Source organism: Aptenodytes patagonicus, chromosome 2 (assembly GCF_965638725.1).
Source record: "Aptenodytes patagonicus chromosome 2, bAptPat1.pri.cur, whole genome shotgun sequence".
Lineage (NCBI taxonomy): Eukaryota > Metazoa > Chordata > Aves > Sphenisciformes > Spheniscidae > Aptenodytes > Aptenodytes patagonicus.
This window is the reverse complement of record NC_134950.1, coordinates 17,031,274-17,048,155: the sequence shown is the minus strand read 5'-3', so window position 1 is coordinate 17,048,155 and position 16,882 is coordinate 17,031,274.

The window sequence follows — 16,882 nt, the reverse complement described above, 5'->3', positions numbered from 1 at the left end:
GTATCCTCAGAATGGGAAAGGAAGGAAAACACTCTTTAGGGATTGTAGACAGAATTGTAGCAAAATATAAAGTATCCACATGCATAATGGCATATCCAAAATGAAGATTTTTATCATGCAAAAGGAACTGAAAAACCTGCAAAAAATAAAATACTTCAATATCCCTACTGCAACTAGCATAGATAAAAACAGAAATTTAGTAGCGTGAGAAAATGTTCAGATTAATTCATACAAAACCACTCAACAAAGCAATGAAAAAGAATTACTAATCTTTGCCAGCTATTGAAGACATACTACATGATTTACCAGATTAAACTGCTGACTGCATGTATTTTTACATGCAAGTATCAGTGTCATTGGAACAGCCTGGCAATGTTTCACATGCCTCTTGGCAAATATTGTTGGGTACAAAAGGCTTTGGGTATGAACAGAGCCTGCAAGTCATTACTGACATAAAGTAAACTAGCCTTTGAAGGGAAGTACAAGCATCTTGATTATAATAGATGATCTTCTTACTTAAATAAATGAAAGAAGAGGAAACCCATAGCAATGGTATGGAGATGCAATTGTATTAAGCAGCTTTTCAGAAAGCATTTTAGGTCAAACGGAAGCTGAAAAGACCTACTGCCTTCTTCTTCAGATATTTTGATTCTGAAAAACTCTCTTAAGGTACTGAGAGCCAAAAAGCCATTACAAATATATCCAGGCCATAGGATATGAGGGGAGGTCAACAATTTACTTGACAAAAATCAATCAAAAGCCTGAGAATATTTAAGTAACACAAAAAGGATGCAGCACAAGAACAATTGGAAATCAGGAACTAATATTTAATAAAGTAGTGAAATACCTATGTGAGTCACTCACTGATCCTGAAGTACTATAATCCAGTGCAGTAGCCCACAATGTAATCATACTATACTACTTTTTAAGGACTTTGAAGAGCAGCATTTAGAAAAATAAAGTTGATAGCATTTTCTAGATACAAACAAGGACAGATATGTTCAGAAAAGTGGCTTCTGGTTGCACTCTTCAAAATGGAATAATTCTACTTTCCTCACTTTTGAGCACAGGATATTTCTGCAGGCAGATCACAGGTCATTAAAAAGCATCATGAAGAAACCACAGCTGAGTGCCCCCAAGTGTGTACAGCAGATGTTGCTGGGACTTGAGTGTTATGATGTGAGAATAAGCTGCTACTCTGGAAAGCTACTTATGTTTTAGATATGCTGTGCAATGCGTACTTTCCTGAATATAGTAGAAATGGCATGGCTTTGTCAAAAAGGAGATAAAGTCTGTCAATATGTGGAAAAAGATCAGCTAAAAAATATTAGGAATGGAAATGAAAACAAAACAGAAAATGTAATTATACCAGTACATAAATCCATGGTGTCACTTGAACATTGTTCATAGTTCAAGTCAAACCATCTCAAGAAGATGAAGCAATAGTGGAAACAGAAAATGTTCTGGCTACAAGACATCAGAGGCATAGAAGACCGAATAAGATTTTAAATTTGAAAAAATGCACTCAATATAAATTCACAAATGACATGCACATGCAAGTAAGGAATTATCCCTTTTCTTATAAAAACTAAGGGGAGCAAATTGAATTTCCAAATATCAGTTTTAAAGAAAATGAATAGTTTTTTTTCACATGGTGCAAGGTAACTTTGTAAAACTTATTCCTATATGTTTTGGATACCAAATACATCAAGAATTTGAATAAAAGAAACAGCCTTTTACTGAAAGTGAATTCTCAGTTACTGCATTCTGGAAACTTTTAGCCCAGGATGGACTCATGTTCACACTCTTACTATCTCTGATATTTTTCCCTTCAGTTTTTACTACTAATCACTTTCAGTCACTTTGGATGCAACTGGCTTTCCTTACCATACATACACTAACTGTAAGATCTAAGTACTCCAAAACAGACTGAATTAAGATTCAACATAGAATGCATTTATTTATATTTAGGATTGATTAAACTGAAAGAAACATAATGTCATAGGAACTTATCCCTAGTATCATAGGAAAAATAAATTGTGTATAAGAAGCATAGGTGGGACCTCAGCTGGTCAGAAGCTTGACATGAAACTGCCCCTAAATAAGCATAACAAAAGACATCAGTTTTCTAATCTTTAAAGCTTGCAACAGAATATAAAGATATGAATTACTATGATGGTGATATTCAAAAATAGAGATAATTCCAATTTGCAGAGTGACATGAACTTTCTTTCAAAGTATGCTCTATCAGAAAACATAGTATTATGTAACTTTTTTTCTCATTTGCATCTTTACAGATACCAATTGACTAAAAAATTACTCTGACTGTAGTATTTGCATGTTTCTAAACTAGGGACAGCTACATGAACAAGAAGAGGATGCAGAAACTCATTTTACCTGACTATTGTTGCTAGGGAGAGTGCTCCACTGGGATCCCTCACTAAGCTTGTTTGTCTCACTCTGCCTGGGATTTTCAAAGCGACAGCTCAGTGACATAGTGGAAACTCAGAGTGATTCAGGTTTTTCTGTTTGTTTTTCCATCATCTCTAATTCTGTAACTGTGGAATTTCAAAATAATAGGTCAAATCCTCAGAGGAGAGAAAGTAGGTTTGAGTTTTTTGAAACATATGGAGCCACAGCAATCAGGCAGCCCCAGGTTGGTAGCCTGTTAGTGCCTACAGAGAACTAAAAAATCCCAGTGAACTCAGAACCAGTCAATTACCTGATTTAGGGTCTGATCTGATTCCTGCTAATTTATTCTCAGGTTTATAACTGACTTGAGGAAAATTAGAATCAGTTCCAAAAAGTATTAATCATTTTTCTTCTTCCTGATTTTCTTACATTTAATGTTTTAGATTCTGCTCTCGATCCTTTTTCCCCCTCTTTTTTTTTTTTTTTTTAGTATTCCTTTCTGTCTTCCATCCAGTTATACAATTAACAGTAGTTGAACATTATCAAAACATGGTGTGGGAAACTGTATAAAATAATCTACATATTTTAAAACTGGGTGTGTTAGCCTGACAACTGTAAAGTGCTAGAGTGTGTGACTACAGACTATTACGACTTTTTTGCTGTTTGACAGGACCTCCAAGTCTAACAGTTTCTATGGAGGACAACAACCACATAGAGAATCCAGCATGTTTCATGCTTTGTCTTGTTTAGTGCTTTACTTATTTTTTAATTTCACTGATTTCTCTTTATAGTTGAGTTGTAACTTGTATTGCAAAATGGCATTGCAGACTTATCTGTGAGGAAAGAAAACCATTAAGTAGCATGGACACAGAGAATACAGTTCCTTGAAAAAGCATGAAATAACTCAGATCTCTGAAAAGTTTTGATCCAAACAACCTTGTGTGATGCTGAGCTCCTTCATTCCACATAAAAGCCTGATTTCCCAAAGCATTTTCTGCATTAGTCAGAGTATCTAAAAAAGAGGCACTCCCTCACAGGTTCAAATGGTTTAAAGTGTGCTCTGCTTGACCTGGTTCCTAAATTCAGTTTCTCTTCCTGATTCTCTTCAGGTTTCTTCAGTCAAATGTAGTTTGTTGGCCACCTTTCCTATTGGCATTAAATTTCAGTACTAATATTATAAGCTGTGACATCCTTGATAAGACACATAAAAGTCTAACTTTTATGGGCTTTCTTATTCCTAAATGAATCCATGAGACCTACAAACTTAAAATGCTTGGGATGAGATAAGATGCATGATATACATTTTTCAAAATACTGTAACTTGAGGAGCTGATCACTGTACTAAAGTGTCTCAGAAACTTTTGGAATCCTTTTTTTTCTTTTTCAAATCAACTGTTGATTTGACAGTTGTTGATATCTATGCAGAATTTACAAATATCAAGGAGGTTTTCATCCTACAAAATGCCTTTCCATTTGACTCAGACCTTAAAAGGTTCTCTGAACCCCTTAGAAGGCGGCTATAGCTTGACTACAGATCTTTTCCTAATCACTTCATATTTCCAGTAATAACTCTTTCTTTTTTTTTTTTTTTTTTTTTAAATATATTCATGGTCTAATTCTATCTGTAGAAAATCACAGAAAATAGGTCATTTTGCTCGTGTCCCTAGACCAGTGTCATAATCCCTTTTTTATGCAAAACAAAAAGTTTTGTTTGTGATGTTCTCCTGGAGCCAGAATAGCATTAATATGTCAAACACTGAGTTTTTCCAAGGATCAAAGAATGAATTCAAATGGCTTCAGTGGGTAAAGGGCCCTCAGCTAATGGAGAGGTCTTTCTGTCAGTGAAGAGTGCAGATGTTCTGACTTGAAGAGGTATGATGACTCCATTCATACCACTACACCTCCATTATAGAAGATTTTTCAGGTTCTTTTATTGCATTCTACAGCAGTGTGATCTTTCAGGCATTTCCCTCTAGAAACTGACAAAAAAGATGGTTTCTTGCTCTCAGTATTGAAATATGTAGATAGCACAGAAGAAATATAGTGAACTTTTAAAGAAATGTAGCTATACCAGTTGTAAGTAAAAGCCAACAAGTGTATTTAACTGGTAACTTAACAAGTATCTCTTGTGTAATTGGGACAGAGACCAAGAAGAGAAAATAGTGTAAACCATTTAATTACCGAACAGATGAATACAAGGTGTTATCTAATGGCTGTCACACACCCCATATAACATGGCATTTCCCATTTCCCATGTTTCAGTCTCAAACACTTTGTCCCTTATTAATGAAGAAAAAAGGAGATTTTTCCCCCTCATTTTCTGACTCTAAGTCCATAGCAGTAATAGCAGTGAAAAGCAAGTACCAGAAGAAGGAAGAAAAGAAGAAAAGAGAAAGAAAGAAAAAAAGAAACATCTCCTATGCTTTTAATAAGGGTCATCAATATTTTAAATGGAAATAAGAAAAGTCTTAAACCCCAGATTCTGGGACAGATTTGTTAATCTGTCTTCTGTTAAACAAGTTGAGAGCTGCTACTGACTGTTTCCTTTCCTAGACCTTAAAGTCTCTGGTTCAATACTTTTAATTTAGGAAATGGCAAATCCGTATTATCCAGACTGTTATTTCCTGATGAAATAATTATATGCTTTGGTGTTTCCTAACATTTACCTCACTTTGATAGGCCACAAAGCCTTTGGGCACAGACACACACTGTCATGTTCCTGTTGTACTCTGTGGTTTCACTAAAACAGACATTGCAGGAGCCATGAGTAACAGCTACTACGTGACATATGGAAAATTAGGGGGGCTGAAGAAGTTGAAAGCTTCAAAGGTGAGGAAATTCTTTACGTGGTCTTTCCATGCTAGATATGAAAAGCAAACTTAATGCAGCAGGGTAAAGCAAAAGGAAAAATGGTCAAAAGCAGAAGCACAGAGTTACAATTTCTAATTTGGTTAATTTTGCATTTGCATGTTTTTTTCCTGCTGTGTCATTTCACTGATTACTTGTAATTTTTGTTTTGCATGTAGTAAAAGAAACATAGTTACAGAATTGTGGTCTTTCATCCAACTCCCATTAAGTACAATTTAACAATATTTTATAAATGCAGTGGGTGAATAAGATCTCCTTTTTATGAGAAATATGACTGTTATGCTGTTGGTACTACTTAAAAGGAGGTTTTTGCAGATTCTCTAGCAATTCTCAATGCTTCAGAGATATTTATGATTTCTATTTTGTATGTTGGAGAGAACAAGAAAGTGTTTTCTGGCTGATTGAAGTGATGAAATGAATTTAAGCAAATCAGGATTAAGTCAGTCTCATTATAATATTAATTTCAAAGTCAGCTTAATTTTAATATTTTAGATTTTTGAGCTATTTTTGTTTAGAAACAGCCTCTTCCCCTACCAGAGTATGGCCAAGGCAAATTTTCTTTGAAGATATGTCTGAGATATTTTTTTTTCCTAGCTTATGCAGACAGATTTGCAGGGTAGAGGGGAGGAAAGGTAATGTATATCAGTGACTGCAGCAGCAAGAAATTCTTATCAATGGAGAAAGCAGCATTTTGGAGAAAGTGTACAGCTTCTTATTTGTGCAACACATATCGAAAATGATTTTTGGGAAGAACATAGCATACTATTTCTTTTTTTTAAATAATCTAAATAAACATGATGTGGGTTATTGGTCTGTTTGTTTTTTTGATTTTTTTTTTTTTTCCTTGAACAGGTAGCCAATATTCTGGGGTTTACTGTTTGTTTCCATTGCTAAGCGAAATTACTGATGGAGCTTAGTTATTTTGGGTTCAGTCTTGTTGGTTTTCATGAGCAAGTCAAATGACCTTATCAAGCCAGAGGAAACAAGTTGCTTCTTCTCAGTTTTCTAACCAGCCTTTTCAGTTAGTACAAGCATTTGTCCACAGTTGTTTTGACCCCCATAAATCTTCCATTTCTTCTGATTCTCTGTTGCCTTTTTCCTCCTTTCACATACAAGCACACACCATTGCACGGGTGGAATACAAGTAATACAGCTCCCACATATTTTATATAGCTCCAGGGAACTTATTCTTAATTTGTTCTCAGTTGTTTTATTGAACTCTTGTTTGGGACAGTGACTTCAATTTTTTCTGCCACTTTCCACCTTTATGTTGTTTTAAATGCTTTCTCCGTTTAACCAGGCTGTCAAGTGGATCCACTGATATAAGTGAGATAAGTCATTGCCCATTTAACATAGGCAAGAGGACAGGCAGCTTTCAGCTTTCTCCAGCATTACCATTGTCAGATTCTACTACTATAAAAAATAACACGTAGGCACTGAGGCTATGCACATTTAGCTCAAGGAGGTACAGCATGCAAGCTTGTCAGGACCGAAGGATAGAGCCTTGGGCTCCTTCCTTGTCACTGACATTTGGAATGGTGTCTTGCAGTTGTATACAGGGAACTATCCTTCTTCAGTGAAACAAGGTACAAACTTAATTGAAATGTGGGAAGAAGAGAAGAAAGAATATTTACTGTCTTCTAACACTTCTTCATGAGCAAACTTACCTGCCTTCTGGCTTTTTATATCTAAGAAGTCTGGAAGGATCTTTGTCTTTAATCTAGGTACAACTAGTTGCATAAAAGATTAATGTGATTCTTCCACAACTGAAAAGTACAATTAATATTGATAAACAACATTAAAATAACATATGTTGGTGGATCTATATATCTTATTTGAAAAGCAATATTTTAAGTTGATAATGTACCATAGTATGTCCACAGCCTGAAGTAATCCTGTAGATGAGTGGATGACCCACAGCTTATGCTCTAAAACACAGTTATGGGTACAAATTCTGAGTGTCCAGAGCTCAGGGCCATTTCTTTCTGGAGTGTGAGGTGGTGTATCTATGCTGTTGTGTATTGGGTGTCCATGCTAATGTTCTGGCAGTGGGGGGACTTCAGGGGTGGCCTCTGTGAGAAGAGAACAGGGGCTGCCCATGCTGGATGCAGCTGGTTCCAGCCAGTCCCAGCCATCTCTGCAACAGATCCACCACAGGACAAAGCTGAGCCCATCAGCGAAAAAACATAGGGCAAAACACTGTGCAGCAGTGTGAGAGAGAGGAATGAGGGGAAAAAAGTATGAGATACAGCCCTGCAAACACCAAGGTCAGAGTAGTAGGAGGGGTGGAGTTGCTCCAGGTGCCAAAGCAGAGATTCCCCTGCAGCTTGTGGAGGATACCGTGGTGGAAAAGGTATCTCCCTGCAGGCCATGGAGAGGACCATGCCAGAGCAGGTGGATATTTGCTGAAAGAAGCTGCAGCTCATGGAGACCCCATGCTGGAGCAGGTATATCTTGAAGGACTGCAGCCTGTAGAGAGGACCCGGGCAGGAGTAGTTCTTGAAGGGTGTCAACCCATGGGAAGGACCCACATTGGAGCAGGGGAAAAGTGTGAGGAGGAAGGAGCAGCAGAGAAGAACTGTCATGGACTGACTGCAACACCCTATTCCCCATCCCCATTGCACTACTCAGGGTGCGGGGAGATGGAGGAGTCAGGAATGAAGGAGTGAAGTTGAGATGGGGAAAAAGGGGGGAGTGGGATGAAGGTGTTTTAGTTTTTGTCTTTATTTCTCAATATCCAAATCTGTTTTAATTGACAATGAATTAAATTACTTTTTCCCAAATCAAGACTGTTTTACCCATGACCGTAACTGGTAAGTGATCTCCCTGTCTTTATCTCGACCGATGAGATTTTTCATCTTATTTTCTTCCCCTGTCTTGTTGAGGAAGGGGGTGAGAGAGAAGTTGGGTGGGTGTCTGGCAGCCAGACAAGGTCAACCCACCTTGCTGAAAGCTAAATACCTAAGCCCTTGTTAGTCACTCCAGGCTTCATTTTGTAATCAGTCGATAGAAATAGGCACCTTTAGAAGGAAATGCATCTGACCTGTCTAAGGATAAGCTGAAGTGAATGTTACCCTCATTGGAAAGAGACACGGGAATGAGTAGCTCAGGCTTAGATGTCAAGCTTTTAGACATCTAGATTTCTATCTGTGTTTCATTCTTTTAAGTTCTGGATACCAACTTTGATGTGCTGTCAGAGAATATGAAGTCTTTAGACTCTACTAACTTTGTTTCCTGTAATAATCATTAGCAAGAGACTAATTTCTTTCTTTTGCAATTCATTTTCAAACAACTTTTTTCTTTTCTTCTTTTCTTTTTTTTCTTACTTTCCTTTTATGCCAGAAGAAAGAAGGATCAAAATGGCAGTCAAAGGGGTTTGGAAAAGTATTTATAAAAAGTTAAGGATTATATTGTGCTATATATCTCTTTTGTCCATATGGGCATTACTACACTCTCCTCATTGATCCTAGTAACACCATCCTTTTCAACAGTATCCAAAGGAAAAAAGCATTTTTGACCCCTCTTTTAGAAAAGTGAATTGTTTTATTCTTTTGTCTGTTTATCAACACTATTATTATACAATAATTGACTGGTAACAAGAATTTCATTTCTCAGTGGTGTTTAATGTAATCTGTAAATTATATTACTGAGCCTTAATCATTGCATCTGACATACTTTGCATTTTGACTGGCTGGCCATACAGCCTCTCTTTTGAGATTTAGATTGCCAGAAGTGTAACAGAGAACAAGAATGGCTTCCTGCCAATCAAATTACAGAACACTGAAAAGGTCAGAGTTACACAGTATATTACTGTCTTTCAGAGATTGTACTGGGTATTAAAATTCTCTGATGTCTCATTTCACTGACAAAGATTGTAATGAGAACAGGAAACAGCACAGGATAGATCAGGCTTTGTGACCATAATTTTTATGAGGACGAGAAATGGAAAAAAAAACAAACACCAAAACCTCAACCCATTCTCATTATATCTAGACTTCTAATATACGGGGTTCTTCAGCTAGGAAAATCCAAAGAAAAATTCCTTAGAACAGAACTGTCCAGACAGCTCTGAGTTAGAGACAGAATGTAGTAATTCTGTCTCAGGAGTAGAATGTGAAATGAATTATGAGAGAAAATGAACAGATCTAAATGGTAAGCAAATTGGACCAGGCAGTTTCCTGTTGTAATTTACTGTGTGCTCTGCAAAATTCAAAGTAGATGTTCTAGCTACCACTTTAGGATAGAGTGAAATCAAAGCTCAAAATCCCTTCCACACTGGATGAATTCCTCGATGAATAGCAAAGTAGCATCTGTCAGGAAAGTTGGCATTCCTGGACTCAGCGACCCTTGGTGAAATCAGTCTTTAAGCTCATTACTATTTTACCATATGGGACTTGGTCCAAATGTCCTGTAGCTTGTGTCTCAATTATTGCACACAAATAGTACTACAGCTTGACATTCTAACTCCAGAGTGTTTTATTGCCTCTTTCCCCTACTGAAAATGACTATTGATAAGTTGCTTTTAATTTCTTTTGGGTCGTGTTTGTGTCTATGTTATGGGACAGTTTGTCTCCACCATCTCTTTCTCATCCTAGCTAAGTGGGGGTAACTGGGAAAAAGTAATAGAGGTTTAGGTTGTCTTTCCTTACAGCCTTTTTTTTTTCTATAGTAAAAAATTGCTTAGCCGGAGCAGATAGTCTAGGGTTAAGATACGGCCATAATAGTAAAAAAAGGAAAAGATGGAGAGAAAAAAATGAAGAGCAGTAACATCAAAGATCAGGATAAATGTTAACCAGAAAGTCCAAGCAGAGAGTATGAACCCTGAGGAGTTAAACATCACAACTTACTTTCCTTGCAGAAACTAATTCTTCAGAGTAGATGCCCTGTATCAGAAAACATGTTTTTAAAAGGAAGTAACAGTTATAGCGAGGCTTTTATGAAACTTATTTATTTGTTTACTTTCATTGGTGTAACGTAAGTCCTGCAGAAATAAAATTCTACCATATCATCCTTCATCTGGTGTCTCACTGTATTGTGAATACATTTTAATAGTATCTTGATGTAAGCTAAAATGTACCAAATATAGGAACCAGCATAGAATTGTTCCTGGATCAGCCAAAGCACAGTGAATGCCCTAATACAGCATAGGCAAACACACATATATGTAAAGGTCTATGGCAGGGATTAGTCCAATTTCTAATTCTATTTTTCTATTTTTTTTCTTTTTCTTGAAATTTCACGTATTTGTATGAAATTCAGTTTCTAAGTGGAGAATGCAATGGTTTTTGTAGCTTTTACTGGTACTGCGGTGGGAAATGTATTCATGTTTTTTAGTCCCACAGGTGTTACCGTGATGGCAGTCATGGATTTGCCTATATTTGAAGCTGTTGATAACTGCCATGAAAGTCTGTACTACTTCCCATAGTATGCACATTAATGCTAGGGTTTGGGCTTTCTTTACTGGCCCTAATAATTTGATAGGAAATACCACATCTTAAAGTATTAATAAAAAATACATTTCTCCCTCCTGACCCCCCCAAATTTATGCCCTTCAAACCATTGGTAACATTGAACTAGAACCGATACTTTCAGATGGATATACAAAAAAAACCCCAAAACATTTGGGGGGGAGAATAACACAGTATTTGGCCTAATTTTGCTTTTGGAACAAATTTCATTAAATGAATATAAAGTTTTGTGCAATAGACTTGAGAATTCAGACCAGATCCTTTAAGCTCATTACTTCAATAGATAAATAATATGATTATATGTTAAACTAAACTGACAAGTTCTAACAAGTTGCAAATTTTATAATCTATTTTCACTATGCTAACATTCATTGCCATTAAAACTGACATTACTCCCACCCCTGACTTAAAGTAATTTTAAAATTAATTTTATTCCGTTACAGCTAAACTTTTCAATGTTTAGTACAGAAAGATTAATGGCAATACATAGGCAAAACATCAGCCACACAGAGTAGTTTATATTGCAGAATAATATTTCTTAAACTTTTCTGTTTCATTAGTTCCTTCCCTCTCTCTCTGTTTTAGAAAAATGATTGCAACATACCCAAATTACAAGGGCATCCATACATTTCTTTTTTAGAACAGCTTGAGAAGGGAAAGTATTATGTTGACTAAACATAAAAACAGTGGTCAGTATTAGATAATATTTTCCTCTAAGAGTTTTCAGTAGTAAAAAGGAGATACAAAGCAAACTAAATATTCTTTTATGTGACTCCTTCTCTAAACCATGAACAAAGCTTGTGCCACTATGTTCATAAAGCATGAATTCTGAGTGTGTAGGGAAGGTGTTGTATACAACTCTTGCAAAAATATACATCATCATTAAAATGGGACCTAATTCCATCTACCAGGCAGGGGACAGTTTGCAGTAGGATTTGTTGGCAGTGAAAACCACAGTCTGGTGTATGCATCTGAGCCAAACTATTAATGCATTTTATAATGCCCCATGTTTGGATTCCTTTAGTCCTCAGCCAGGGAACCAAACTTTTGGATACTACATTTGGGAGTTATCCACTGTCCATAGCTGACCTGATGGCTCCTAGTGAGCTTTTCACATGAATTGTATCTGTAGATCACTACAGAGCATGAAGGCACATGCTACTGCATGACAGAGGATCAGTCTTTTACAGATTAAAAGGAAAGCGTGGGAGAACCAGGTTTCAGTGGTATCATCACATGCTGAACTTAATTGATCACTTCCCAAAATAATTTGTGTTTCCTCACTTGGCTGTAGCTAGGGCATATGAAGACTTTATTATCCTCTTTCATAGCACCTTTGAAGCTGTAGGTGGAAGATGTTGAAAGATTGGAACGTGTTCAATGGAGGACCACCAAAATGATTAGGCAGCTGGAGCACATGCCACAAAGGAAAGTCTGAGAGAACTGGGTTTATTCATTTTCAAGAAAGGAAGGTTAGTGGAGATTTATTGTTGTCTCCAACTATGTTAATGAGAGGTTGTAGAGAAGAAACAGACTTTTTTTGAAGGTATAAAGTAAAATGATAGTAAGCAACAGGAACAAGTTGCAGCAAGGAAAGTTCTGATTAGGTATTAGGGGAAAAAAAATTATGATGAGGATGGTAAAACACTGGAACATGTCATCCAGAGAGGATACAGAATCTCAGTCTTTCAAGATATTCAAAACCAAACTGTACAAGGCTCTGAGCAACCTGTTGTAAGTTGATCCCGCTCCACCTGGGGGCTTGAAGCAGATGTGATCCAGTGGCCCTTTCCAATCCGCATTATTCTATGATTCTATAGTTTCTCACCTAATTTGCAGGCAATGTTGCAACATTTATTTGTCAGTGGAAAAACACAAGTTATTTCTCAGCACAATGTCAGAGTCAAGAATATGACCATTCTTATTTCTCAAAGTCAGAGAAAGCCAGTAGTGATCTGTAGTGATTATTATTTGCATAAGAATATAGAAAAAAAGATTGTTGTGGAAAGTGAAAAAGCATGAAGTCATACAAAGCTTGGAAAAAAATCTATACTTATTGGATGGGATTCATGAAAAATGTTACACAGGTATGTGTTTTGCCTTCCTTATCATAGGCTGTGCTATTTAGGTTGTGTTATTTATTATTCTTGACACAATCATTAGGAAAAGAAGAGAAAGCCCAGTTATAATGTTCCATATAATCTGGAAGTGATTGGTACAAACTATGCAACTCTTTGACCTTTCTAATGTTCTGACAGTCAATTTGATAGCCTTTCTCAATTCTCTTTCTTCAGAGTGTCAATTACCTCTGAAAAGTGGAAAGAAAAAAAAAAAAGAGGCTACTACCCAGCTGAACAAAAAATGTAGGGACAGAGTTAGTTTTGACTGCTTGGATTTATTATACAACTGCTAGAAGCTTGCACAATTGATTGCTCATTTAATGACATTAAGTCCTGTCTTGGAACTGCACTAACGGCTCTGATCTATACTTAAAATTAAAGTCCTGTTGTCACAAATACTGTGAGAGAATGCTTGGTGGATTGTTTGAAAAAGACACTTGTAGTTTGCATGGGTTGTTCTTTACAAGCCAATAAGAAGTCTGCATTTTAAAGCTTACAATATAAATCTAATGTATTTAACAAACAAAACCAAAACAAAACAAGCAACACCATTTTACAAACTGGGTTATAATGGGTCTTTAAGAACCAGTGCTGGTCTCCAAATTCTTCTGAGACAAATCTGTGAATCCTGTGATAGGTCAAATATCATAGATTATAATGCCAGAAGAGGTACCAAGTGTGACCTACAGCAAAAGCTAGGATTAGCATTCTCAACTGATAGGGTGAACTAGAGAAACAACCAATCTACTTTTTAATATTGTATCTTTTGCACAGTTACAACTCTCTGTAAGCTAGTCTAGTAGCTAATTCTCTCACAATTTAAATAATCTTATTACTGGACTGAATTTGCTTAGCTTCAATTTCTAGACACTGTAAATTGTTAAACTTCTGTGGGCAGAGCATACTACCGAGTTTTATGTTTATATGCAGAAATTTAGGGTGGGATCCATCTCAACTAAAGGTGAGATTCAGTTTGAGATGAAGAACCTTAAATTTATGTGTGCATATGTAAGGGTCTGTAAGTGAGCTAAATTTCCAAAAATCCTGTTTTTAGACAATGGAGTCAACAGCGCTTAGAGGTCTACACAGCTGGACAGCCAATAGCTTGAGAAAAATTGCTCTCCAGGCTCTTTTGATTGTACTGTCCAGATCTCCACTGGCAACAACAGGATTTTAGACATTCACTGCACAGGTATTCACCTTTTTTAGGTATCTTAATTTGTGCTTGAATCACAGTTTTGCTGAATATCTTGCTTTCCACTGAATGCTGGTAACTCAAATAATTTGCTGAAATGTGAAAAAATGGTACGTCTACCTTTCTTCATAAAATGTGTCCAAGAAAGTCATGTAGACACCTAAAAAAAAGCAGTAAGATGGGAAAGTATTTCCACAGTCTGTAAGTGTCAGCCAATAAAGTCCTCTGGCTGAACACAATATACCAAAAAAATGTAATCTTTTTTTGGTAGGCTACAGTGTATGTCAAAACCCATTTTCTAAGGGAAAGCCAGTTCAAGTCTCAACCATACAGAAATTATGACATCTTAAAAACACTATAGAACATCCACAAAATACTCAAGCATCTGTTTAAGTTTAAGCACTTCAGTACTTCCTTTAAATTCAATGTGCCAACATGAGTGCTGAAATTTAAGCAGATGGTTAAGTCCTTTGCTGGACTGGGGTCATTGCTTGTACTTCAGAGCATATGTGGACTCATGATAAAATGGACTAAAAATTAAATGACTACAATTAAATTCTGTTTATATGTTGTTTCCTGCTTTTGTTTAATCCACCTTTGTACTTTTCAGATCTCGAGGGCTGCCCATAGCATCTGGTCCACCGTCTGCGTCTTGTATAGAGATCTGAAATATGCCTGCTAATAAGCTTCCACACATCAACTGATTAACACATAAAAGTTCAGGAACCTTTTAAAAGAGGCATAAAATAGCTGTGAAGTTCAAAACTAACACTGATGGATGACCTTAAGCTCTAATCATGTTGCTTTCTATCTCCTAAATATTTTTATGAGAGTACATTTAACTTCCCTGATTGAGGAAAGGAGGTAGGGGTTAGAGGGACTACAAGGTCAGGAAGGAAAAGGAGAAAGATTTGTTTGTTTGCTGGTTTAATTAAGAAATGGATTTTTTTTTCTGATGGCTGTGATGCAATCAGACTGCATTTGTGAGATGCCAAGGTCCTGCTTTGTTGCAACCTGTATTATAAATATGGATGAAGGCCAGACTGTGCTTACACAAGAAAGGGTGCCAAGGATAGAGGTAGAACTGATTCTCTTCTCTCTATTAATTCTTGAGGTAGAGAAAACAGAAGTTTCACATTTCTTTAAGTAATTGCCATATATGAAAAAGGAGACAAGAAACTGCTTATGTCACCCTGACTAAGCAATAGTTTGTCCAGATTTAAACGGAGGTATATGATTTTATATTTCAACACTGAGGCAGCAATGGAATTCTCTCCAAAGCTCCAATACATATACAAAAATTTAATTATGAAACTAAAGCAATACAGAAATAATATGACAGATTTGTTAAATTCTCAAAAATAATTGTAAATAGGGAATTACAATTTACTGAATGTTATTCCTGGGGGGATCCCAGTATTTCTTTTGATTCTAGTGATTCCTTTTATAGAAATGTTATAATCACTGGTAAAGTATTCAGATGGTGCAAAGTGTGGGGACTGATAAATAGTAAACATTACAGTTCACCAACATGATGTCATGCATTGCTTTGTAAAACAACAAATAATGCATATTTTACTGTGGGCACATATGATTCACTTATCTAAGAACAAATCATATGGGACATTTCACAAGGTGAAGATTTTCAAAGGATGTGGGGATAATGGTGGATAATCAGCTGAACATTTTCTTCTAAAACCTCTTCTTTGGCTAAAAGAGGTAGACATCTTCCTCCAGTGAATGAAAACCAGAGTCTCACAGGATTAGGAACAGAGTTTTGGTAAAGTGAGAGGTAAGAGGGGCACCAGATGTGTCCAGTCACCAGTTACAGTGCTGCCGTTGGTGCAGCTTCCAAACAAGGACTTATTCTTGCTAGTCCGTGGAAGAAGCTGGTAAAAAGAAAGATAGCACCAGGATAGGAGGGAACACTAGAGGGAAAAGAGCTCCAGATCAAAAGTATCTGAGGCCTCAAATGGTCTTGCTCCAGGTGTGAGCAACAGGTTTTATGACCTATGAACTCTTCCTTTTATTCAATTCTCACACATAATGTTGCTTAAATTACTCAGGATGCCTTGAGTTCCTCTTATGGCAAGATCTTCAAATTGTATACATTGAAGTACCTTCTCTGGAATTACTCAGACTTCTGAAATACAGGAAATTACACTTAAACATAACAAAATCTTTTTTACTGTTAGGGTGATTCAACATTGGAACAGGTTGCCCAGAATGGCTGTGAAGTTTCTATTCTTGGAGATTAAAAATCCATGTGGACATAGACCTGAGTAACCTGCTCTAGTCACTCCTGCTTTGAGCAGGGGGCTGGACTATGCAATCTCCAGAGCTATCTGCCAGCTTCAACTATTCTATGCTAGGAGAAGACCTATCCTCTGTTCTCCAACTAAACACCCTCTTCTATATCATTAATAGAAAAAACTGGAGATACCACCATTGGCAGAGCATTGGTGGTGACAACACACTGAAAGATACTCTGTGTCTCAGAGAAAAAAAAAAAAAAATGTAGTGTCCTCTTTAGCCTGGAAATTTCTGGTTCACCACTAGCTTCTTCAGCACCAAAGCACTACACAACTTGGCAGCTGCAAAGGTGCTCCATTACCTTCAAGGGATTGAGGTGAGGCTGACTGGCCTGTATTTCTCCTTCTTGCCCTTCTTGATGATCAGAGGGACATTTTCTTTCCTCTAGTCCTCAGGCACCTCTCCCAGTCGCCATGATCATTCAAAAATTATCGAGAGTGTCCTCAAAATTATATCAGCCAGCTCCCTCAGCATTCACGGGAGCATTCCATCAGGACCCATGGTTT